The sequence below is a fragment of the Spermophilus citellus genome (assembly GCF_964194105.1).
Source record: "Spermophilus citellus genome assembly, chromosome: 3".
Lineage (NCBI taxonomy): Eukaryota > Metazoa > Chordata > Mammalia > Rodentia > Sciuridae > Spermophilus > Spermophilus citellus.
Window position 1 is genome coordinate 53,931,535 of NC_138184.1, and position 26,695 is coordinate 53,958,229.

The following is a 26,695-nucleotide window of genomic DNA, read 5'->3' on the forward strand; positions in this document are numbered from 1 at the left end:
TGGTTATTTATGGCAACCCTCATTGCCAAGTGGGCTGAGAAACACAATAATTAAAAGGCTGACAAGCAATCGCTAATTAAGTGTATATGTATTGTTGAAAAATGGATTTTAGGGGCTGGGAATGTGGCTCAGGCGGTAGCGCGCTCGTCTGGCATGCGTGCGGCCCGAGTTCAATCCTCAGCACCACATACCAACAAAGATGTTGTGTCCACCGAGAACTAAAAAAATAAATTAATTAATTAATTTAAAAAAAAAAAGAAAAATGGATTTTGAGTCCAAGCAAAACAGTGAAGCAGGTTCCCCCAGCATGGAATCTCCATGCTTTGTAGTCTTATAGACACTTGGTCTTAAAATAATATTTCAAATGCCAGCTATTAGTAACCCATACATTCAAATCTTGGTTTAATGACAAATATGAGGAAAGGCGGTTGCTTTTTAAAAAACAAACAATTTATGTATATATATTTTTTTCCTCTTGAAAAGTTTCATCCCAGTTGCAAGTGATCTTATTTAGGTGACTCTTATTCCAAGAGTCCTGCAGGAACAGAGTCTTTGTTGGCACAACTTAACTCCTATCTGTGTAGTCCTTGCCTACTGTGACACTTGTGTGTCACAGTACAGGCTGTGAGCAACAGCACACAGACTTGCAGCTGTCAAGACAGAGATGTGCACTCTAGACCCTTCCCTGTTCTGCTCTCTAACAGGGAAACACTCTCAGCCACTCTCCTGTCATCTCCCTGACCTGTTTCCCTGTCTGATACATACATGGGCATATGAAGCTGTTTCAAGGTTAAGGTCAGAGTTGCTCTCAGCATGCTATTCAGAGTTCTAGGATGGCATTATTGACTCCTCCTAATACATAGTTCAGGAAAAATAATTTCCCTGCTAAACACAGATTCCCAGGAGATCTAAAATTGATGGAAGAGTAAATTCATGCTTGGTTTTGCTCACTGTGTGCTTTCTTCTATACCAGGAAGGGCCAACATGCTATGGTCTCCTCTTCCTGTACCTATGGCAGATATCACTAATCAACTTTGTCATGTTCTCCTGTAGGACCTTCTTAACAGAGACTTTTAGATAGCCATTACCAATCAATTGGTGATGTAGTGTGACAAGCGAAACCTATTTTTTTATTCCAGTCTTAGACTTTAGACTAATGATCCAGGGAAACCTTCTGTGGCAGCCCTAGGATGATCCCATCCATTTCAGACTAAGGATGTGATAACCCATGAATCTTTCAGAATCTCAACTCTTTCAATTAAGAACATGAATAATAAACTTTTACCACTGAAATAACATGCTCTATGGTAATCCTTTGACTAATCACCTTGTTAATAAATATCTAAAGACCACATTTTTCTTTGGGCTTCCAGCTTCCATGGGAACATTGCGATTGTGACATAATTTTTAAATTAGTGGGTTTGTTCATAGTTTTATATTAGTAAATGTCAAGCTTCTTACTAATTAGCAAATTCCGTAAATCCGCAGTAGTATTAATTTTCTTAGCTGTACTGGGAATTAGTATGAGAATAAAAAATAAAGAGACAATTAAAATTCCCCTAAGGGCACTTATATCTAAAAAATCCATCACAAAGCAAGAAAACATTAACCCATTTTGAGGGCAATTCTGGAAGGATTACAAAAGATGTGTTGCTGTCACAGGCAGCAAGTGAAGCATACATTTACCGTGGAGCACTCTCAGCTACAGCTCAATTCCCTGATGACATTTTCTCAGGTTGCTGCTGCTGAGATTCCCCCTCTTGCCTTCGATTTGGTTAAATGCATTTTTTCCAGAAGTTTCTCATTTAATAAGGCATTATGATCTCTTTACTGATGTTTCCACTCAAATTGCTAGTGCACTTTCTTTCACTTTAGAGGAGGATGCATAGTGTAATGCTTGGATCCTCAAAAGCTACCTTGCAAGAATCCTCTTTTCTACTGAGTGTTTGCTGATCATCTTTTTTCCCCCCAATAACCCACTGAGAGGGTAGAAACCTACATATCTGTGAGTGGCTGTTTAACCTCCCAGCTCCAGAACATGAGAGAAAGTATGTCCCACTTGGGGGTACTTATGCCATTTCTTTATAAAGCTATCCTCTAAGCACTGTTAAACAAATATGCAGGTTTCTGAAACTCTCCCTCTTGCTTAAGCCTATTACTAAGATGCTGGAGTCTTCCTATGCTGGTGGCCATGGAAACCACCTGTCTTATGGCATGAGGTCTTTTCTTCCTTTTCCTGGCATGCCAGGCTACTGGGGACAAGCCAGAGCCCTATGTTTTGAAAAGTCAAGGACAGGTGTTTCAGGATGACAGGTCCCAAAGGTTCAAGATCACAGTTAATAATACTAAAATTCAATTGTGACATGGTATGCACCAATGGGGAAACTACGCAGTTTGTGAAATACAAAAGTAACACTGTGCACAAACTGTAGCTTCTATTTGGAGAAATTTTTTCTTCCTTATCATGGTTATCAGTGATGCAATCTATTGCACTAGAATGAGCTCTTAACCAATTAGTATAACACCCAAAATATCTGACCTGCCATTCTATTTTATTTACAGTGCCCAGGACATACTCGAAATATAGGGCCTCTAACACAAACTAGAATTATGCATTCCTTTCTGTGTCTCACATGCTGGATCAAGATCTTCTTAAAGGCAGAGAAAGCTGCTTGATGTCCAGGTGGCCTATTCAAGACATCATCTCAAGCAGACTAAGCAGCCCCATGGGAGACAAGAAGCTTTATGAATGACTGGGCAGCTCCCAATAGTCCCTGGGAAATGTACAAGTAAACTGTAAATAAAATCTAAGTGTGTTTTCTAGTTCCCTCAATGCAATGAAGACCCAAGGTCCATAGCACTAGTTTGCTCCTCAGTACAAGTTCGAAAATGACCACTGATATGAATGAGGCAGGTCTTGTCTGGCCTGACTGCCATGCAGAGGCTGAAGGATACCCCATCATAGCCACAGGCAAGCCTAAGAGGACACAGTAGGGCTTTCTACTTTTAGGTGATGAGCTGCTCCCTACTAGCACATGGGCCATGGCCCAGCAGATACCAGGCTGTCACCAGGAAGTGTAGTTCCTACTTCTCCTGATAGAATGAATGTGTGGGGGCAAGGCAGGACAGAGGGGGAAAGGAAGGAAAGAACAAATAGTTAGGGACTGGAGAGAAAAGTCCCTTCCTAGGGAATAAAATTCTCACATATCATCTTTATAACCATAGCAAATAGCATAGTACCAGGCAAATGGTAGATAACAACAATATCAGTTAAACAATGGAGTCATTCATTGAACTTTTCCATGCCTCATTCTGATATTTTAGATCTGTTCAAAGCATCCCAAAAGGGCCTCTGTTGTAAACCAAATCAAACCAATACAATAGGATGCCCTTCAGCACTGACATCTGGGTAGGAATTAAACATCAAATTACCAATCAGACAGATGCTAAGGCAGGACATATTTAAGAGCCAATCCCATTTTGGAAACAAAGAACAAAGCCAATACCATGCTTTTAAACAGCTATTTTCCCAAAGTATCTGGACCACAGCACACATTTTTATGAACAAAGTTTAGTTCATTCCTTCTCTCTCCTGTCCCTTCTCTTATTAAGCCAGTTATAGCCAAATTATAGTAGGGCAGTTCTCCTAAGTTGCCACTGATAGAATAAGAGCTAGTCAAAGGATGTTTGAGCTATTGTTTCCCAGCCTTAGATGAAGTGGGGAAAAAAATAACCCAACCTCTATCAAGGATGTCAAAATGAACAAATCTGCAATAGCCATTTGGGCACAGTGCAGGTGAATAGCCCAATTCTCAGAGAGATGAACAAAAAACTCCAGGCCATTATCCAATGTGAATTGAAAAAGCAACTCAGAGACTGAAATTTGTGGTTCTGATACCATTCAAATAAAAATGAGAGCTAGAGATAGGGATTGATGGCTCTTTCTCAGGAATGTGTATGCCTTTTCTCAGATGTGTCAGTGGACAATGGCTTCCTACCACATGGTGAAGTCTTTAGCAGTCTCTTTCCAACAGAAAAACCTCTGCAAAGATAAAATAAAAGGACTTCTACTTACTACTTAATCTCAAACACTCCAGTTTTTATTGCCCAGACTATAGGAGTCTGGAAATTAGTATGGGTGGGTGGAGGGAAAACCAGGTGCAGTGGTGTATACCTGTAATCCCAGCAACCAGAGAGGTTGAGGCAGGAGGATCCCAAGTTTGAGGCCAAGTTTGAGACAAACAAAAATGGGCTTTGAATGGAGCTCAGTGTTAAAGCACTCTGGAGTTCAATCCCCAGATTAAAATAATAATAATAATAAAATAAAACTTTTTTAAAAAAATAGAGAAGCTGGGGATGATTCCAAATATCCATAAAGTAACACCTACCAGTTGACCAGTATCCAACATGTTTTCCCTATTTCAGATCCTGTTCTCATTTATTCATCATCAACCATGTGCCAAACCCTATGTTAGGTAATGGAAATACAATGATTAACAAGAAAGAAATGGACCCATCATTATGGAACACATGGCTGATCTGTCCAATAACAACAACTCCATATTATTTTATTGTAGAGCTATATATTTTAAGCACTGCTCTTCATGGTTATAGGGAAACCATTTTCTGATCCTGATGTAATAAGAATATGTAAGTTCTTAATATTTTCAGAGAGATAGGAGGGCTGGGAAAAATACATGGGATAATGCAGCTGAGAGTGATAGGGTGGCAGTGGGACTACTGTTTGAGAGAAGATGGCCAGGCAGGGCACCAATGAGAAGCAAAGTCTTAGTTGGGGTCCCGGAGAGTTAAAAAGCTAGCTCTCCAGGTAAGATGTTAGAAAAAGTGGACTGCTTTTCCTCACTCCTAAGTTTTTAGAAGAACTGGCACTAAGTATTATTAGGAGAATAAGTTTGTTACCCTAATTGGAGGCTGAAATTCTAAACACTTAATACTCAAAGTGTTGTCTGAGGACTAGCAAGTGTCAGCATCACCTGGGAGCTTGATAGGCATGCAACCTCTCAGCTCTACTCTAGATCTAATTGGTCATAAATGGCAGTAACCCAGTCCCCAGGTAATTTGCGCATGTGTGTGTGTGCGCATACACAATTTCATAAGCTCTGAACTAATCAGCTTGGCTCAGACTTTGAAGCTGTCTCAACCAAGCTTGCACTCGATCAGCCATTCAGTTCTGTTTGTTTCACAAATTATCTGAGATATCTGAGAATCAGAGGAAGGAAGAGGTTTCCATTTTTTTCTGTGTGTGGGTAAGGGGTGTAGTGTCAACATCTTATAGAAGAGAAAGTACAAAGGCTCTTATGTAGGCCAAGCTGAATTATGAATGAAAGAAACAGATAAACCAAGGCTAAGCCATTCAAATTTTATTCTTATTGAAATGGTAGCCTTTGAAGGGTTTTAGACAAGGAGGTGCTATAATTGAAAATCTGAAGAGAAGATTCTGGGTGCTATGTGGAGGATGGGCTATAACTAAGCAAGAATGAAAGAAGCTGGCACAGTTAGGAGGCTACAGAAGTGAGCCAAGGATAACTGAGGAAGATGAACTTAGGTGTCAGTGGTAGAGTGAGAAGTGGTCATATTCTAGACACATCTTGGAAGAAGAGTTGGTCAGACTTATGGATGGAATATGGAAGGGCAGTTAAGAAATAGGGTAGGGGCTCAAATAATCAGTGAGTACCTCGTGGAGCATGCAGGTGGGCACCCTACCCATACTGCCCCCATATCCCAGGGCTGACCCCCAGGGGGGGCTGACTGAAATACAAAGTAAGTCATAAATGATACAACCCCTATGGTTGATAGATAAGGCCAGTACATCCAGTTCCTGTTTCTCTATTCCTCACTATTGGATTCTAACCTGTTCTTTGAAAAGAAAAATATCACAGCAATGGATTTCATTGATTTAAGGAGAAGGGAAATTAATACTAATTTATAAACCAAACAAACACTACTTCAGGCAACTACTTTAGACAAATACTGAAAAATCCAGGTTTAAAAAATAAAACCCTGAATATCCAAGATAACTTACTCATACAATCAATGTTTGGCAATAAGAAATAGATTGAGGGTCACTAGACTTCTAAATGTTTCAGGAAATAGTTGGTGCCTAACTACTAAAGCGAATTGAGCTGAACTAACCTTGCCCTGGAAATCAACTATTAAGCCTCTAGAAAGGCCAGTGGTTAATGAGTTCTCCTTGAACTCTGCTTTTGAACTCGATCTTCATTCATAACAGGAAAACATAATTCTAGAAGGAGAAGCCATTCCGGATCAGTAACAAATCATTTTCACATATGAGAGACAATGCAGTCCTCTTAGAAAAGTCACCATGCTACTTTGGGGGACTTCCAATCGGAATATTCTAGAAAACAAAATTGTAACGACTCATTATGATAGGGATTCAGTCTTTCTTTTCAAAGGTCTTCCCCGCCCAGTCTGCCTAGGACTGGCAAAATAGGCCTTCCAACCACCCCCAGCCTGCCTTCTTACTCTCTCTTCTGCGACTGAAACCCAAATATTTCTCCTATTATGGTTAAGCTATTTTTATATATGTTTTGTACCCAAATTCAGCAGAGGGTTGACAAAGAGCAAGGTACATTCCAGGCAGTGTCTTTTAAATAGAATTCTATTTTCAGGTTCCAGGATGTGAAATGGTTGCTTTAGAATTTATGACTTTGATACTGGCATTTCCCTCTGTGTATGTGCTTCTGAGGATTCCTCCTGACCACTCCAGGAGGAGGCTGGCTCAACTCATTACAGCCCTGTGAGAAAGGGATTGAGGGCTGTGATTTTATCCTCAAAGGGGCAAATTCCTTTATCTTATTCTAAAGCCAATTATTTTACAAATCAGATCTACTGCTTACATAATATGCCATGGTGAGAACTTATGGACAGGTGGAAAGAAAGCCATTCCCTACTTCTCCAAGCCTAGGCCTATGTATCCAATTTTTTTTTTTTTTTTTTTTTTTTGTATTGGGGATTGAACCCCATGGCACTTAACTACTGAGCCACATCCCCAGACCTTTTCTTACAATATTTTATTTAGTGACAAGGTCTAAGTTGCTTAGTGCCTTGGTAAGTTGCAGAGGCTGACTTTGAACTCCTGATCCTTCTGACTCAGCCTTCTGAGCCACTGGGATTAGAGGTGTGTGCCACCATGCTCAGCAGGATCATTTTCTTGTTGGTAAGAATATGAGTGCTAGGGTCAGAAGGCAGGATTCTTACTCCATATGGCTGCCTGTCAGAGTCTGGGTGACTCAGCCAGTTTTTCAAGGTCTCAGTTTCCCTGTTTACCCTATGGCAATGATTCCCAAATTAGCCACCTAGGATTTACATGTAACAGTTTTATTGAGATGCAATTCATATACCATACAATTCACTCATTTACGCAAGTAAATGTGTACAATTCAATGGTTTTTCATCTGTTCACCCATTTTCAAACATTTTCACTGCTCTCTGGGGGTCTTTTGGAAAATTCCAAAGCACTAGCAATACTTGGCATCAATTAAATCTTAGTCCCTGGCCTGGGGTGGGGGTGGGAGAACAAAGGCATGAGTGAGTTTGTGATGCTCCTCAGGTAATTTCAATGTGCAGGTAAGTTTTGGAAATAATGCTACACAGGGTCACTATGAGGACTACACAGAAAATAAACTCAGAAATGAAGAAATGGGAGCTCCTCCACACAAAGACAGGCTTGTATAATTGCCACTAAAGAAGTAATGGGGATAATCATCCTGAGGAAAAAGATAATGGGAAGGGCTGTGTAAAAAATTACACCAGAACTTTTATAACTAGACCAAAATCGTGAATTTTTAATACATTTATAGATACAGTGTACTCTGTGTCTAAGATGGCAACAAGAGCATTGGGATAGAAAAGGCAGTGGAAACCTACAACTTATCAAACTTCAAGTAGTTACCAAACTTCTTAAAAAGCTCCCGGCTAGCCTTCAAGATACTATTCAAGTGCACTCCTTTATAAATCTTCTCCCACTGAGTTCACTCTGCATACTGCATAATACAGCACTTACTACTAGTATGGTGTTTATGTGGTAGTTGATCTTCCTCACTAGAAAGAGAGCTCTTTCACGGCAGGAAAACCTACCTAAATACAAAAATTAGCCCAAGGGGGGGAAAAATAGTCCATGAGCCTAGCACATGTTTTGACATAGTAGCTGAATATTTGTTGGAATGAACCACAATGATTTACAAACATGGCCAACTCAAAAAAGAAGAAAAAAGGTTTTGTTCCAAAGATCTCAGAATATACTTAGTGGCCACTCTAGCTCAAAGAAGCCTGGCAAGTAAGACCTGCAATTTTGCTCTAAAAGGCACATCCTGAGGAGCAAAGCTTTGGGTTCTTAATAACTCCAGTGAATAAATGGCACACCCACAGGCTATTATTAAGAACACTGAATGATGTATTACTCACATTGAGATCAAGAAAAAAAATCATCATCCAGGGGAAAAAGATTAATTAATATCAATTAATTTTCTTTTACGGGAGCAGATTATGCACAAGTCTTTAGGCTTCTAGGAAGAATGTGAGCATTTTTTACAGTACACAGGAATTTGCATATACTCTGGGAGCAAAAAATGGGTCCCCATATTGGTTACCTGGGGTATATTCAAAATGAAGAACAAAGGACAGTGGCATTTCTGTTCCTATAGAGTTATGGGGGCCTGAATGAAAGGCAGGCTTTAGAGGGAATAGAGAAAGCTTATGGATTCAAAGGAAACTAAATTATAATTACAATACAGCTAGGTGGTTATACAATATGCAATACTATTAAGTACACTCTCTGGTAAAGAGTGTTCTTTGAAAAACAAAATGCAGGAAAGATCAAAAAGCAAGTTAAAGAAAGCTATTAGGTAAAGTCCATCACAGGAAGATCTCCCTTTCCTTAGTCTCTTCCTTCAAGTACAAAATAATGACGTTTGATTTCTAGCACAGAAACAGAATATAAGAGACTCACTATACAGTAAACTTGGGCACATCATTTCTTTGGTCTTTGCTTCTCATTTTTAAAATAAAGGCTTAGACCAAGATAGTGTTTCCTAAGTTTGTTCTGGAAGATTTAACAGATATTACCTGAGGAAAATGTTCCATGTTTAAATAGATTTGGGAAAGGGTAGGAGAATCTAAAGACACAGGTTTCTTCATTTCAGCATTTGGCTAGAAGTTAACTATATTAACGTTGATTTCCAAGAAAAGAATATAATTTGCAGAATTTGCCAACCTCCAAATTCTTTTGGGACAAACCATATCAAGTGACTAGTGTTATGCTGAACACACATTAGAGAATTCTGGATTATACAGATCTTGCAAGTCCCTTTCAGTGTTTACAGTATATAGATTATAAACTATAGTCATTTGCAAACACCACTAAATTACACACCAATAGCCAATTGACTAAGTTAATAATTAGCACTTGGGCAGAAAGTAGATGCAAAATCTTCAATCTCAAACCAATACAATCAGTAACTGGCATTCTTCTCTGCATATATATTTGTAAACTTCCTTATTTTAATCATTCCAAACTCGAATCAGTGGGCTAGATTCACTCTGTATTTCATCATTAATATTAATTTTATTTACTGAATATGTCCATTACATTCTAGCCTCTAGGAATGTTTATAAATAGGCCAGGAGGAAAAAAAAGAGACTGTTAGTAACAATAAAAACCCACAGCCAATATTGTTAAAAGACACCCCCCCACACACACACACATACCCTGTATGACATCCTGGTATCCAAATTGTGTACTCTAGCAGGACTCTGTGCACACTATGCTCTGTGATTTCTCTTCCTACCTGCTGAAGCACTTCTACCACCTAAAGTCCTAGTATATAAACCCTAAACATGGCCCACTCATGGAAAGGATGAAACCTTTTGAATAGGAAGGAGGGTCAAATCCATCATACTGATCCTTTGGACTCAAGTCCAAAGTCTCTTTAATAACACAGTGCAAAAAGAACCTAACTCTGGCTGGAGAAATGTAAAAAGTAAAGTAGCCATTGAATAACTATCTCAGACCAGGTGGTCAATGACTATAGGATTTAATCCTGTAGTAAACCACCATAAACCAGAGGCCTCTCTCAAGGCAGCACACATGTTATAAGCATTTTTTTTTTCCATGTTCTTTTCATCCCCACAAGGAAACTCCAATTATCCGCTATTTTGGATTGATAAAATTGAGACCCCAAAAAGTTGAATTCCCCAAATCCCACCACTGTTAAGTGGCAGGACCCAGACTTGCACCGGGGTCTGTCCAAGGACAAAGCTCAAGCTCTTCACCAGAACTGCCTAATCTGGGGCCAGGAAACCTGGACTCAAGAAGGCTAAGCCATTTGCACAGTTATAAGTGACAGGAACCAAAATCATGAAGCTACCACAATGTACTGCCCAGAATTGTATGGGCCATTTCCTCTCAACAAATGTCCCCTCAGGAAATTCCAGGGACATATGAGCATTTCCCTTAGTACTTTTTCCTCTACAGAAGTGCTCATCTTTTGCATTTGAATTTCTGCTGAAAAATATACTCTGTGCACCAATGTCCCACCTCCGACACTTTTTCTCCCTGTCTCAAGATCTATAATGGATACAGGAAGGAGAATCTCAAATATGGTAAAAGTTTGCTTGCAAGACTTGTGTCCCTCCCAGCAACCTGCTCTGAGGACTTTTGCTCCTTGGACCTAAAGTTTTCTGCTTTTCCTGAGCCTAGGACTGACCTGCAGGATCCAGAGAAGCTCAAGCAAGCAGGAGAAGACTCAAAAGGCGCTCTGTTTGCTGCTGCTACTCCCGGAAATAAAGCAAAGGGCAGCTGCCTCAATTAAAGTCCACGTGGGGAGGGGAAAGGCGAGGAAGAACTCTCATCACTAGGATTCTGACCTTTCTCACTCCAGAGAGAGAAGCAAAGGCTCTCCTGTTGCTGATAATTCACTGCTTGTTCATTTGTTTTGTGAGCTTTTGACTGTTGTGTTCTGCCTCCCAACTGAAAATTGACCACAGCAGTTGGGCAAGTCAGGAAAAGCCAGGAGTCTGGGAGCTGTCCAAGACATTCCCAGCCCCCTCCTGTTCTTCTGACCTTTGCTTTCACACTTTCTCCTCTCTCCCTCCCTTCCACACAGAAATAAGAGAAGGGACTTCAGCAAAGCAACATAAGCCTGTGACTTACAAATGGTTAGGTGCATCCCTCCATCTCCTTCCCCCTCTTGTCTTTCACTCCAGCTCTTCCACTGATTTTGAGCCCAGCTCAGAAAAGCAGCAACTGTGGTTGCGTCCACCTAAATGAGTATCACCTGTGTGCCATCCGGTAATGAGCTCAGCTGAGGCAGCCATTAGCCACAGGTGAAAAGCATGCATTGTGGAGCTCCTGTCCATTCTAGATTCTTCCCGTGGCCCCTTAAGAAGCATACGCTGGGAATGATGGCAACTTCTTGATTGGGAAGAGCCCATCCTTGAACAACAATTTCTATGTTGACTATGCCCTGGTCCAGTTTATTTATGTGGAAACAGAGGGCTCACTTAAGTGTGACCCTCCCCGACCTCCGCCCCATTCTGGAGTTAAAAACAAAGCTCCAGGGGATGGGGCTGAGACTCAGTGGTAGAGCACTTGCCTTGCACATGTAAGGCACTGGGTTCGATCCTCAGCACCACATAAAAACAAATGAAGATATTGTGTGCACCTACAACTAAAAGAATATTTTTTAAAAGGTTAAAAAATAAATGAAAAGCTCCATCAGTTGGCCCACAGAGTGCTTCTTGCTCATCTCCCGTTCCTTCCACCTGCCAGGGTAAGAAAATTCAGTGTGGACATTGCAAGCCTTGGCACACCTCCATCTTCCTTCCAGACAGCATTGGTTGCTACCTGTCTAGTGGTCTATGATGGCCCTTTTCACACAGTGTTCCCCTTATTTAATGTGCTTCTTTGACCAGGTGATTGTGAGCTTCTTGAGGTTGCCTACATTGCTTTTCTCCATCTTATCTTGATAGCTCCAACAGTAGAGATGACAGACAAAAGCATTTGAAATAATAAACAACAAAATACATGGCTAAAGGACAAATTTTTAAAATGTTAATTTACAGAGCTTACCATCTTCTAGGTAAGACAAGATAGTCAGGGAAACATGAGACAAGGCAGTAAGTAATGAGGTTCAGAATAAGAGGTGAAGGAGCAAGGGTTCTCAGGACTTGCCTAAGAAAGAAGACAGCAGGTAGTCAGGAACACGCCTCTGAGTCTGATGTGTGCAAGTGCTGAGACAGTGATGAGAAAAGTGTGTTAGGGGAAATAATACTTATGTCCAAAATGTCCTAAAATAGGAAAATCAGAAATATGGGTTGAGGTCCTGATCCCAGAGACTTCTAATACCAAACAAAAGACAAACGTTTTTTCCCCTATAGATATTAGAGAAAGGTACACAAAGAAAATTCACCTGGTGAGACAGTCTAGGGAGACTGCTAGGAGCCACAAGCAAATATACGATGTATGGCACCTTTGGTTGTAAAGTAACGCCAGCTAGCCACTGAGATGATTATGTTAAGATTTACATTCATATGGAAATTGGACTCCCGCTGTTCACCTTGGCCTGCTACCGGACTCATGTTACGGACTCATGTTACCAGACTCTTGGAGAGTTCCCATTGGTTGGGGAAGGATAGTAGGAGGAAATTCCAGGGGAGGTCCGGGGGACCCAGGGTTCCGGGAGACGCGCGGTTCTGGTGGACGCCCGCGTGGGAGGACCGGGTTTGGCTTGCCGGCGGCGGTTTTTTCGAAATAAAGTTTTGTTCCTGCTTGAGTGGCTCGTGATTCTGTGCCCAGCCAAGACTGCGGCAGGAGACTGCTGTGGTCAGCAACCCATGGCATGGAGACACATCAAAGACTGTAGAAACAGATTTACTTAGTGGTAGATGCAACTCTCAATAGTCAAACATGTAAAACTATGAAAGAAATGAGAAGACCACAGCATAAAAGGAAACTAACCTTTATAGGGAGCAACAGACATAGAATTCACAAATAGGATATTACAGAAGTAAATTCTAAGTCTTAGAAAAATGCAAAAACATATAGCACTTTTAAGTTGAGAAATTGTTCATCCAGCAGAAAACAGAATCCATTTCTAATGAATGTTACAGTTTGGATCTGGAATGTCTCCTAAAGCCTTGGTCCCTAATACAGCACTTTCTAGAAATGGGGCTTTTAGAAAATGATTGGATCAAGGAGGCTCTGACCTAATCAGTGGATGAATCCACTTGATGGTTTAATAATTTGAATGGACCACTCGGAGTTGGTAGAACTATAGGCAGGTGGGCAGGGTTGGAGGAAGTAAGTCACTGGGGTATGCCCTGAGGACTGTATCTTTCCCTGGCCCCTTCCTCTCTATCCTGACTGCCATACCTTCCACCATGAAGTTCCAAAAGCAATGGAGAAGGCCAAGTGTGGACTGGAATCTGTAAAACCAGGAGCTAAAGTGGGAATTTTGCCTCCTTTAAGTTGTTCCTGTTGGGTATTTTGGTCACAGTAATGTAAAGCTAAATAACCCAATAGTACACATGAATGGTTTGAGTGAAGGTACAGGCAATGTCAAAGGCACAGTGAGAGATGGAGGGGCACCAAAGCAAAGGGCCATGAAAACTGCAAAATCAGTGTAAGACTCAAGTCAGTCACTGGAAGTTAAGAGTATGATTGGCAAAATTAAAAAAATATATATAAGAAGTGAATGGCCAGGTACAGAAAATTTCCTAGGGCAAAAAGATAGGGAGATGGAAAATATGAGAGAAACATCAGGCAGCAATGAAGAGGGGTCCCAGAGAGAGCTCTGTGATTGCTAAACGCCCAGGGTCTGGTGTCTGGGAATGCTCTGGGGAAAAACACAGCCAAAGGAAGAAATGAAACCTGATAATTCTTTAGGATTCAATAACATGTAATGATAAAACAGTTCCTTCCCCCCCCCCCCCCGAATCCTTGGAGCATAAAGAAATCTGGGACAATCTGTTCCCTTACCACATCAGAAAAGCCGCTTTTAGTTTCAAAAGGTCTATAGTGAAACACAATTCCATGACGTTAATCAATTTATTTCAATTGAGAGCGAAGCATAAATGAAAGGTCCCTATTTTGGAAAAGGCCATGAAAATGTGAAGATGTTATTATTTCCAAGCTGAGAGGAGAGGTGAGATTCTCTGCCTGGCACATTTCAGAAAGCTTCAATCAGCCAGGGCAGGGGAATAGATTTAAAATAGAAAAGTAATGGGAAAAGGGCTTGCGACGTAACAGAGATGGTGGCTGATGAAAACCTATCCCTCTGGAGCCGGTTCTATGAATACACATTTTACCAGGCAGTTTGGAAAGTCTGAAAGCATGTAGTCCTACTCATTTCCCACAGCCTCTTGGTCTAATTACATATCTGTACACACACACACCCACCCACACACACACACACAGGTCTCATCCAGAGATATGGATAACAACATATTTAACTTATAGATCCCTATCTGAAAATAAAGATCTAAATATGGAAAAACATCTATATGCTGTTTTTTTTAAATGTAGGAATATTGACATATATAACATCTTATTCATTGAGTCATTCACTTATTAAACAAGTATATATTGGGCATTATCCTGTCACCAGGACAGAGTTTGGCACGAAATGGTTCAGTTCCCACCAAATGAACATGGAGAGAATTCAGGGAGCAAGCTCTCAGAGGGTAAATTTAAGAAATGCATTTTAGTAGCAATTTGAGAAACCAAGTATACATATTTCCCAAATCTCTAAAAGCTACCCATATTCCTCTCCCCTTAACTCATAAAAAAACAGAAACAAGTTAATGCCTATGACTGCCCCATAATTATCTAAATTATGAATGTTTAGGTGGAAGTGCAGAAATATTTTAATAGAGATACACTAAGATAATAAAACTCTTAATGAAAATGTAGCCAATGTTGCATTGAATCTGATGGCAGAGCCTCCTTTCAAATTACCTAAAAACTTGAAAATGTAAAGACAAATAGCATTCACTTTTCTCATTAAAAAATTATAAGATATGTAAATTTGGTTAGAAAACTTTGTTATTTATTTCAATTAAATGGGCATATGTCATTATCCAGCTACCTCAGGACATTTATAAAAACAAGATGTCATCTTAATGACATTAGCTTTAGAGTGACATTGGAATCATTAGCCACTATGAAAACAAACTTCAATTTTCCTGCTTTCCCCTAATAATATATGAAGTATTCAATTGCTCTAATAATTCCAGTTGACTCCAGTTTCATAGTAAGCTCTTCAAAAAAGGTTACAGGTATACTTTAAGTTCCCAAAGTCCTAGGACTGAGCATATCTAACTTACTCTGGATGGCTCCAGCTCAACTTCATGCACTAAGGGGTAAGATGGTGAAAAGTGACCAACCTGTCTTCCAAACCTATTTTTGAACCCCAGCATAGGAAACAGACATTTAAATACACAGAAAGGAATAAAGAACTGTAGTGATTTTAAAGTATCCAATTGCTAAATATTTCTATTACCTGTCCTTTGTAATTCAGGCTATAGTTTAATATGGATAAAAGATTTTATTCTTAATAATTACCTGCACGTTTTCTTTTGCTGAAAATTAACCAATTTGGTTTATATCATATGGGAAATACATTTTTTTCATGAGAAGGATAGTTTAAGAACAATTTAAGAAAAAACAAGTTCAAAAGTTAATATAAAATAAAATAGCCTTGTGATTGATCTTTATATCAATATTCTAAAACTAATGAAGAGAGTCATGAGAAATTTATGTACATGTGCCTATATTTATAAAGACACATTTCAAAATTTCATGTTTTACTATTATAAAGAGCTAATTCCTAATGGCTTCTTTTAATAACATCTTTTTGGACCTGAAGTTAATTACAGATGAAGAAATTAAATACGCCCCAAAAGGAGGTAGTCTTATAATCTGACCTTCTCTATTATTTCAAGAGATGCTATCACAGATCCTTGTTTCTGGTTTTGATACATCTGCAATTATCCTTTCACTTATCACTTGCAATAGAGGGTTGAACACACTTATACAGAAACATGCCCTGATTGTAAAAATGATGTGTATATTGACTAAGTTAATGCACTGAGGAGAGAATTATTCTCTCCTAGATATGTCAAAGCCAGTGCTTATAGTTAGTTTAAAGTAATACTATATACCCATATTCATACACACATACATTATACATAACTGTATTTGCATATGTATACACACATATGCATGCATAAATACATATACATACGTTTATACACATACATATATATCCATACACACACACCCGACACACAGACATGCATATAAAATTGATAGAGTCTGTTAAATTAAATAAACTATTATTACAGCTTGGGAAAATTTGAAATATGGAAATTGAGACTCTCTTATTTGAAAAGGGAAATCTTGGCACATTCTCCTGAGTGGAGAAAGAAGCCTCTTGATGTCAGCCAGCCACTTCAGAGGAACATTAACATCCTGATATTTCTAGCAAATTAACAGCCCAGGTAACAAAATACAAGAAACTCTGGCCAGTAGCTTACTCACTCAGTTGGATCTGGCCACTATTTCATGTATCCCAACTACACTAAATGGAGCATGAGTCATTTGAGTAATGAGTCAGAAAATGTCTAGCAGCCTCGGTGCAATAGCAAGCGTGATGCTTAAGATAAATTTCAGAGGTATTAGGATGATGTTTTCATCTATGCTCCAGGAAGACCACATCTCGATATCCCTCTCACTCTTCCTCTCCCTCCCTCTCTCTCTCTCTGATGAACAAAATTTTCTCCCTCTTCCCAAAAGGCAGAAGCTGGGTTCTATGCCACCTCCAGGCTCTTTCCAGATCTAAAATTTAAAATGTCAGGCAAAAATCACTGAAAGAGGCAAAACCAGTATTTTTATAATTTGTGTTCTATCCAAAGTGAGTTTTGTGAAATGCTGCCTAGTGGAGTCAGTGGCCCCCTTAACAGCAGCTTCGTCTTCAAGTACTATATGAGCCTTTGTTATAAAAAAATTTCTTAATTAAAAAAAAGTCAAGAATTGAATTTTTGGAGTTTAATAAAATGAATGAATAATCTCCTTTTTCCAATAAAGAAATATATTTGATAATTTTTAAATCATAATGCCTCCAATATTATGATAAAGATTACTACAGAGCTTTGGCTTCTAATCACAGTAACATTTTTAGCTGGTTTTAACCTATTTATTTTCAACTTCCATCTTAATATTGAATCCTATTTTTTCTCTCTCTTAGTGTGTTTCATCTTCTCACCTTCCTGTTGTAGCACAAAGCCAACTATACAATAGCTGGTTCTGTTGAATGATATTACACAGTGTAGAACAGTGTAGAATAATGTATAGTATATTACTGGATTGAGATGAAGAGCCCTGAGTTCGAGTTTATTTTGGCAACACTGCCTTTCTTGCTAAAGAAGCCACGACTTTCCTGCAACAAGTTTCTTCTGCTAGAGATTTCATCTCTCCTGACAATTCCCATCAACCAGTCGAGGCTGTTCAGGAGGGCATTGGTGGGACAGAGTGCCTGACTGATGAATGATGCCCACCAAGGGTGCATGGCAGGGGAGTGGTGACAATTTTGCTCTGTTTGCCACACTAAAACAGTGCTGCTCAAATGTGCACACATATCACTGGGATCTTTGTAAATTCAGATTCTATTTCTAGAGATTATGTGCTGGTGGCTGAGATTCTGTGTTTCTAACAGGATCTCCCAGGTGTTGCTGATGCTGCTGGTTCAGGGACATCACACCAAGTGCTCTTCTCTGTCTTTCTGTCCCTCCCTCCCCCACTCACATACACAGACTTTCTTCAGATTTCACTCTGGGAAAAGGTATTTCCCATATGCCAGGAATAGAGATAAGCACATGAAATACATTATTTCATTTGATTCTCACCACCTATCCCCAAAAGATGGCTAAAAGTTTCCAGGTAAGGAAATAGAGATTTAAAGTGGGTAAGTGATTTGCCGAACATCACAGAGCTGACATGACTCTGGATGAGATCTGAACCCAGGAGGACTAATTCCAGCAACCCTGCTCTTGACCTTTATGATATGTTATTCCACTACCATAGCAACCTTGGTACCAGACTCTAGGCTGTTTTACATCTATTATCTCTTCCCCTTTCCTTAACAACCTCGGCAGGCAGATAGTGTGCTTATTTTTATTTTATAGATAAGAAAATTCATCAGCCTGCTTTCAACTGAATAGCAATTCCTATTTAAGTAAATGATTAGATTAATAAAGTACCTGTAATGAACTAAACACAATTTAGCAGCATATATGTGTCTATTTAGTAAATACATAAGAAATATACTCTTATAAATGTGGACTATATTAATGTGTTTTTGACAAGTGAACCTAAAGACCTCCACAGAGTTTAGCCATAAGGTTATCAAAGTCCAAAATGATTACTGGTCTTAAACGGAATCCGTCAGTGAAATTTACAGTGAGAGAAGTATCAAAGATTCATTTCTTATCACCTTTTACTACCTAAAAGATCCTTCTTTATTAACCAGCTAATGAAATAAGATAGTATCAGTAGATTTCCCTGGAGAGGAGACTCCAGTACAAGCAGCTGACAAGAAATGCTGCATTCTTGAATGCTTGATAGGAGCAAACGCCACAGTAACATTAGAGCAGTTTTTTGTTTTTGTTTTTTTTTTTGTTGTTGTTGTTAGTTTGTTTAAAAAGAAGTTTATTTAAAAATCTCAAGGTTTCAAACTGTGATTCTCAATCTTAGCTGCAGGCAGCACCTTGGCATCAAATATATAGAGGAATAGAGGAAACTTCTTTCTTTTTCTTTTTTGCAGTGTTGGGCATAGTACCCAGGGGTGCTTTACCACTGAACTACATCCTCAGCACTTTTTACTTTTTATTTTGAGACAGGGTCTTTCTAAGTTGCTGAGGCTGGTCTTGAATTTGCAATCCTCTGGCCTCAGCCTCCTGAGTCGCTGGGATTATAAGTATATACCACTGTGCTCAGCTAGAGGACACTTTATTTAAAAAAAAAAATTACAGATGCTTAGGTTCCATCCTAGAGGGGCACAACCCAGGAATCAGGATATTTTTAAGCTCCTTTGCATTGTGATGTGCAACTTGTGGAGAATCATTTGGTTAAACTGATTGTTATTGCATGCCAGGGGGTTCATGGTGGTGAAAGGAATGAGGTCTAGCTGGTGAATGCCATCAGAGGTGGGGATTTAGGGGAATATTAGAGTCTTTCTCCCCTGAAGATCTGTTTAAATTTTATTAGCAGGCATATTCTAAGATAAAACATTTGAATAGTCTTAACTGCCAAAATGCTTTTCTCCCCTTACCAGAATTATTTCCACTGGAGGGCAGTCTCCTCTTGGGAAGAAATGAATGGGGACACACCTTCTAAGTTTAAAATATTAAGACCTAAGTATAAAACATTGACTAAGGCTGGAACAGTAGCATTAGTTCATTTCAATACAATATCCTGGAGATAAAGTATTTGGGGTAAGAAGAGCTTGTATGACATGTCAAGACATGGTCAAAGTAAATATTTGTTTCTGTTCAAATTAAAAGGATAAAATCTTAACTTGAAAGATAAACATGTACATGTATGGAAGACACTGAGGCACATAAATACAACAACATATAACTGAGTGTGGTGGCTCCCACCTGAAATCCCAGAAGCTTTCAAGGCTGAAGCAGAAGAATCACAAGTTCAAAGCCAGCCTCAGCAACTTGGCAAGGCCTTAAGCAACTTAGTGAGACCCTGTCTCAAAATAAAAAATAAAAAGGGCTTGAGGATATGGCTCAGTGGCACCGCCAGGTTCAATTCCCCAATCCCAAAAACAACAACGAAGTAATATTCATTATATGCCTACAGTGTGTCCAAATTCTGTACTGATTTAATTATCTTCCCTGAATCTCAGAACAATTCTGTGTTTGATAAGTGAAAAAACTGAAACTAAGAAATTTGTCCACAACCACATATCAAAAAATTGGCTGAGCTTAGACTTGAACCCCTTCTGCTTGATTCCAAAACCAACCCTTGTAATCACCCATGACACAGCTTTATGACCCAAGTCAGAAGCAATAGGCCCCTTGTATCAGGAGGCAAGCATCTACCGGAACACATCAACACTAGGAAATGTGAGAAGCTTTCTTAGTATTTGGTTATAAAAGAAAATGAAAGGAAGTGATTTGGGCCAAGTGAGAAATTTGTTATTCATCTTACTGTTTTTTATATTTTAGGAATTTTCACAAGCTGTTTATGGTTCCTCTCCATTTTTTATGCAATCCTTTCAATTTCATTAAGGATGAATTTCACATTCCTATTGCTATGGGCTTCAATCCTTGTACAGGACCTTGAACTAGCCGGTCACATTTACTCAGAGACTTATTTCCTAGATCAGGGATTGGCAAACATTTTCTGTATAGGACTGGATAATAAACATTTCAGGCTACACAGGCCCCCAGGCTCTGTTGCAACTTCTCAGCTCTCCTGTGGACCACCAAAATAGCCAGAGATGATACGATGATACAGATGGTGGATGGTGTAAATGAAAGGACAAAGCTGTGTTCCAATAAAACTTTATTTATGGTCACTAAAACTAGAGTTTCACATCATCTTTATGTGTCACAATTTATTCTCCTTTCAATTTTTTAATTCTAACCATTTAAAAATGCAAAAAAAAAAAAAAGATCCTTAGGCTGCAATCCATCAAAATAGTCATTATTCCTGGTGGGTCATATTTGCCAACCCCAGTCTGGAATGCTAAGGTTTTCTGTGTTTTGTCCTGATACAATGTTTTTGTTACAAAGATTTTGTAGGGCAGTGAAACCATATTCATGTAGTGAAAGTGTCTCCAAGTTCCTGTGTAGGATATGTCAAAATCAACTTCTTCCCATCACCATTTTTTAATATTGTAGACTAATTCTGTTTGCAGTAAAAGCATTGCAGTTAGATCATGCCAGCATACTAGGAAATATCAATAGCAACTTTAAAACATTTCATCACGTAAAATAAAACATTTTCCATACTATAAATACTTCCTGAGGAAGAATTACAAAATTTGGTCTTAAGGGATCTTAAAGAATACAGAGACTGCTATTTTTTAAAGGCATTCTCCAGACTATCCATGTACCTCACAGGTCCAAGTACAGGTACAGTTCCTTCTAGGAAACAGCCCCACAAACTGACCAGGGGCTAAGAAAGCTCCTAGCAGGAGTTTGCTGGAGCCAGCTCAAAATTGCTCATGAGACTAACTTGTTAAATTCTTCAAAATTTTGTGAGCCAGTTGACATGGGTTGGTGACCTAAAATTGGCCATGGCAGGAATACTTGTGTCACAGAATTCCAGAAATTCACAAGTGCTACAAAATAGGATATTTTTTTACCCTCTAAGAGCCAATTAAACATTGACCAGCATACCACCACCCATTACCTCCTTGCAATAGGGAAACTCCTCTGTGATCTGTGATGAATACCACCCTGCTCCACCCGCCAAACACACATCCATAAACTAGACAGGCAATAACTGTTGGTCCAGAGGAAGGAAGAGATCATCTCAAATAATGAGCAAATATATAGGATCAATCATTCTTTTAGGTCATTAGTCACTGTCACCTTTGGGATCCCAAAATGCATTTTATATTAAATACTGACAACTAAGCAATTTGAATGTTTTGTTTAGAATCAAAACTTTATCAGATCCCATTATCTCCTCTAATTTTATGTGTTCACCTAACATGGAAAAAGCAAAAGAAATAAAATAACAAAGGCCTGCATTGCATTGTACAACTGTGATCCAGGAGATACCATTTCACTTCCGGATAATGCTAGCTCACTACCTACAACCTCCAGCCCATTACCTTTTTTTTTTTTTTTTTTTTTTTTTTTTTTTTTTTGATTTTTGCTACTACGGAATGAAAATCCTTACAATGTAATGTCTAGCAATGCCCTAACGTTCCTGGGCCTGGGCAATATGTTTGTTTTTAGGCAAGAGACTCTCTGATCACTGCTGTTTTTTGGTTTCACTCCACTAAACTACAGGAGCACATAAACCTAATCTAAACAAATCATTTTGAATTTATTTTTTCTGCGTGTGCTGCCTTCATCTGAGTTCTGCATCACTTCAGGTATCAACAAAACCATTGTAGTATAACCCTTTTACTTTAACTTTGCAAGATTAGAAAATAAAAAAGAGCATTTACTACTAGGTGAGCTGAAATACCTGAAAGGAGATTATATGCCCATTTGTCAATAAATATAATATCAGTTCATATGAGAGTACACTAAAGCTGAGTGGTCTACACCTAATTCTGGACAAGTTTCTAAGTTTTAGAAAAGAATATCCAATACTTGAATGCTCCTGAAACTTTATAACAACATGTTCATGCATAAACAGAAATGTGTAGATTCAAATAAATTTACTTTTCTGCTCTTCAGAAAGCAATTTTTTGGAGCCAGACTCAGATGTATTTCATTGGAGTTCTACTGAAATTATTTATATTATATGGCCAGTGTGGTGCTCACTCTAGGGTTATTAATACACAATTTTAATTATTTATTTATAGACTTGTATGGCATTATTTTTCATTTGGATCCAAAACTAGTTACACATTCTATAACAGCATATTTAAATGAAATTCTGAGATTCACAGTCTTGCAGTGAAGAAGAATCTCTTAACACATTGCAAATATCTACAAATTAAACCAAGCTTGTCAATCAAATGCACATCTCAACATGAAGTTAACACATAAATTCTAACTCCAATTTCATTTCAAAACAAATCTCTGGCAACTTATTTTTTTTTTTCTTCTGTGATCAGTTTGTAAGTAACAGGACAGAATCAATTCCTGGGAACCTCTCTATCTATGAAAGTATTTCTCAAAACTCCTTCTATGGAACACTAATATAATAATTATCAATAGTTGTTTTACTATTTTTTTAAATAAAAGGCCAAACTTCAGTAAGTCTAGTTCTGTTTCTTTGGGGACTTTTCAAAGACTTTAATATGCTAGTATGCACTGGGGTTCTGCAAGCTGGGTATTTTTTATTGGTTTGGCTGGTTTGGTTTATTGGTACTGGGGATCAAGCCCTGGGCAAGAGTTCTCCCACTGAGCTATAACCCCAGTCCCATGGGTACATTTTAAACCAACAGAATTTTCTTCCCATGAAACACCTCAATGGACAATTGTTCCATGAAATACATTTGAAGAAAGCTGGTTCAGTACACAGGTGAGATTTAAACATGAGACCAAGGATCAGAACAACAGAGGAATGGGGAAGCCACCTGAGGCTCCTCCCACAAGAGTACACTGGCAGTAGAGGGATGAGGAAGAAGAAGCATCTGAGGTCCTCCTCATCCACTTCCAAATCCTATCAAAAGGAATAAATTAAGGTGGGCAGGGTAGGAGATCTGCAATCCCATAAAATAAACTCCTATAACTTCTCATGATTTGTTCATCAAGTTATTTACTTATCCAAAGAGACAGATGTGTTCTAAGTCAACCAACTTCAAAGTTAAGTGATTGAACAAACAAATTCCCCTGAGCTTCACCTTCAACCAGGGAGAGTAACTGGAGATGAAGGAATTCAAACATCTTGCCTAACATCACAAATTTCTCAGAGGGAATATTTTATTCTATCTAAGCTCTACGAAAGAAAAGTAATTGCTTAATATTCACTAGTATAAAGAAAATAATTTTTTTAAACATTGTATTTGTTTTGTTCCTATAGTTTAAGAGTAAAATATAGCAGTGCCGATGAACAGGCCCTTAGAAGCTATGCAGTTGAACTTTCTCATTTTACAAATGAGAAAACTGAGGCTCAATTACTTTTGATGTTGGTTCCCTCAAGGTCATACAAAATGCCAGGTAGTGATAGGTTCCAGACTATTACTCAGATCTCTTGATAAATGGCACCACTGAGCTGAAGCAAGTGGCCTACAAGTCTATAAGACTGATCATCCCTGCCTCTATTTCTTGCTCTTTATTAATATAATTAGCACTTATTGAACTTCTGCTAAATGCCCAGGCACTGTGCTAGACTATCTGCATATTCTTTTACTTTATCCTCTTACTGTAAAAGAGACTATTCTGGTTTAGCTATGAAGTATCCCCAAAGCTCCTAAGTTAATACAGGAATGATCAGAAATGAATGATCAGATTATGAGAGCTGTAATGACCTCTTCAGTCCATCCTAGTCTGAATGGACTGACCAGGTGGTAACTGTAGGCAGTGGGGGGTGTGGCTGGAGAAGGTGGGTCACTGGAAGTGTGCCTGGAAGGGTGTATCTTCTCTATGGCCTCTTCCCCACTTCTTCTCTTTCTTCTTCCTGACTGCCATGAGTTGAGCAGCTTTTCTCTGCTGGGCCCTTCCCCAAGATGGGCCCAGAGCAATGAAGTCATCTGCCTATAGACTGAGATCTCTAAAAACCCTAAACCCCAAATAAATTTCCCCTCCTCTAAGTTGTTTTTGTTGGGTATTTTGGTCACAGTGATGCAAAGCTGACTGAAACAGGGACTTAGGGCCTGCTTTACTAAAAGCCCTGACTCTTCACTTGGACCTGCAGATGTCCGATAGGTAACTAAAAACAGGCTACACATAGGTGCGTCTCCATCTTGCCTTTCTGATGTGTTCCTTCTCTGAGTCACTCTCTCCTGCAGTCACCTGGAATTATGGGAACAACAGGTCTGATGGATAAACATCTTATGACAAGAGTTGGAGATGTTACTGGAATGGGGGTCCTCAGGAGGTCCCCAAAAGGGAGGTAGACCTCAATTCAGGGCATGACAATCCTTGATGTTGTTGAAGAAAGGAATTTATCCATGTCAAAGTGAAACACATATTGATTTTACTGAGAGAAAGAAGTACACACTCTGATAAACAGGGTAGAGTGCTGGCAATGAAGAGGAACACACTAGCCATATCTTAGCTATGGGTATTTATACATGAAGATCTTTCATGCAGAGACAAGATCTAAGATGCTGTTTTTAGTTGTTCTTTGTGTTTGTAACTGGAAATGTCAACCATTACTAGTGTGTTGGCTGTGCATCACAGTGACCAAAATACCCAAAGAACAACTTAGAGGAGGAAAAGCATATTTCTTTTTTTTTTTTAAGAGAGAGAGAGAGAAAGAGACAGAGAGACAGAGACAGAGAGAGAGAGAGAGATTTTTTAATATTTATTTTTCAGTTTTTGGTGGACACAACATCTTCATTTTATTTTTATGTGGTGCTGAGGATCAAACCCAGCACCCCGCGCAAGCCAGGCGAGCGCGTTACCGCTTGAGCCACATCCCCAGCCCATGGAAAAGCATATTTCTACTCATGGATTCAGAGAGTCAGTCCATAGTAGGCCAGCTCCATTCCTCTGGGCCTGAGATAAGAGAGAACATCACGGCAGAAGGGTGTTGTGGAGGAGAGCTGCTCAGCTCCTGGAGGCCAGGAGGCAGAGAAGGAGCAAAATACATAATACCCTAGGCACACCCCTAATGACCTCTGCCTCCGAAGAGATGAACCTGCACCCAGTTAGCACCTAGTAATCCATTCGAATTATTAATCCATCAAATGGATTGATCCACTGATAGGTTATGGCTCTCATGATCTAATCATTTCACCTCCTGCATTAACACAGGCGCTCTTGTGGGACATTTCAAATCCAAACCACAACACTGGGAAGTGGGTTCTTCTTTATTTCTGATGGGTTCTGATTTGTGAATATAGAACCATGTTGGTGTAGATATGGGCAAAAATTTGACTTAAATTAAACTAAATAAATTCAATTTTGTCTAAAACTTGATTTAAATTAAATAAATTCAAATTTGTTGTGATCAACACATGTGAAAGTGACAAATCTGGATTTTTAATCCACGTGCAAGTGGACTTTAAATTATGGCCACTCTTGTGTTGTCCCACGTCTCATTTCTCTCTGTCCTGATGTCTCCTATTATACCTCAAAATTAAATACATGCCCACCTCCAGGCAGCAGCAACTTTCTAATCACTAATAAAGCCCAGCAAGACCATCCTGAGGGAATGATCAACCAGATCATGACCTGACCAAGATCGCCAGCTGTGCAAGCCCCCAACCTTTGTTATATAACCCCAAGGCATTGTTAGCTGCTCAGAGAGACACACATTTTCAGTCCTTGGTCTGTTCTTCTCCCCAGCATGGCCACAAGGAGAATAAATCTCTTTCCTGTCTTCACCACCATTCATCTCTTTGGCTTTTTGGTGCAAGTGGTCAGACCTGGTCCTTTGGGACCCTTGGAGTTGGGCCTCTGGCCTAGGACTCCAGTTACATGACTGTGGTAACTTGGGGAATCTTATTTCACAGGAACAGGGGACAGAAATTCCATCTCAAGTCCAAGATCACACAGCTTGCCAAGAGTTGAATCTGTATCTGGTGGCAAGCAGGACATAGCCCACGCACTGCATTGACTCTCTCCTTCCACTCCTCTTCCAACACTCCTTCTCCTTCCTAGCTATTTCCATTTAAAAGAAGTTGTGATTTTAAAAAGTAATTCAAAGGTCAGCTATCTAAACTTAAGTGTTCTTTTCCCCTTACTCTTCTCTAAGAACAAATTGCCATATTCCATCACCCACTTGGACCAAGAGGCATCGAGGGTGAGATGAATATACATGAAATAATCCAGGTCTCATCACAAG

At 39.3% G+C, this 26,695-nt stretch overlaps 1 protein-coding gene across 7 annotated transcripts in view; it reads right to left on the reverse strand.

The window, feature by feature from the left end:
* Positions 1 to 26,695, reverse strand: part of FHIT (fragile histidine triad diadenosine triphosphatase) — a 1,488,252-nt gene that overhangs the window by 790,962 nt on the left and 670,595 nt on the right. The window contains exon 1 of one of the 7 annotated variants that reach the window (XM_081285109.1): positions 19,696 to 19,792. The exons of 4 other annotated variants lie outside the window; for them this stretch is intronic. The gene's annotated coding sequence lies outside the window, so the exon portion shown is untranslated. 2 more of the 7 variants (XM_081285111.1, XM_081285110.1) reach the window with 2 other exon arrangements.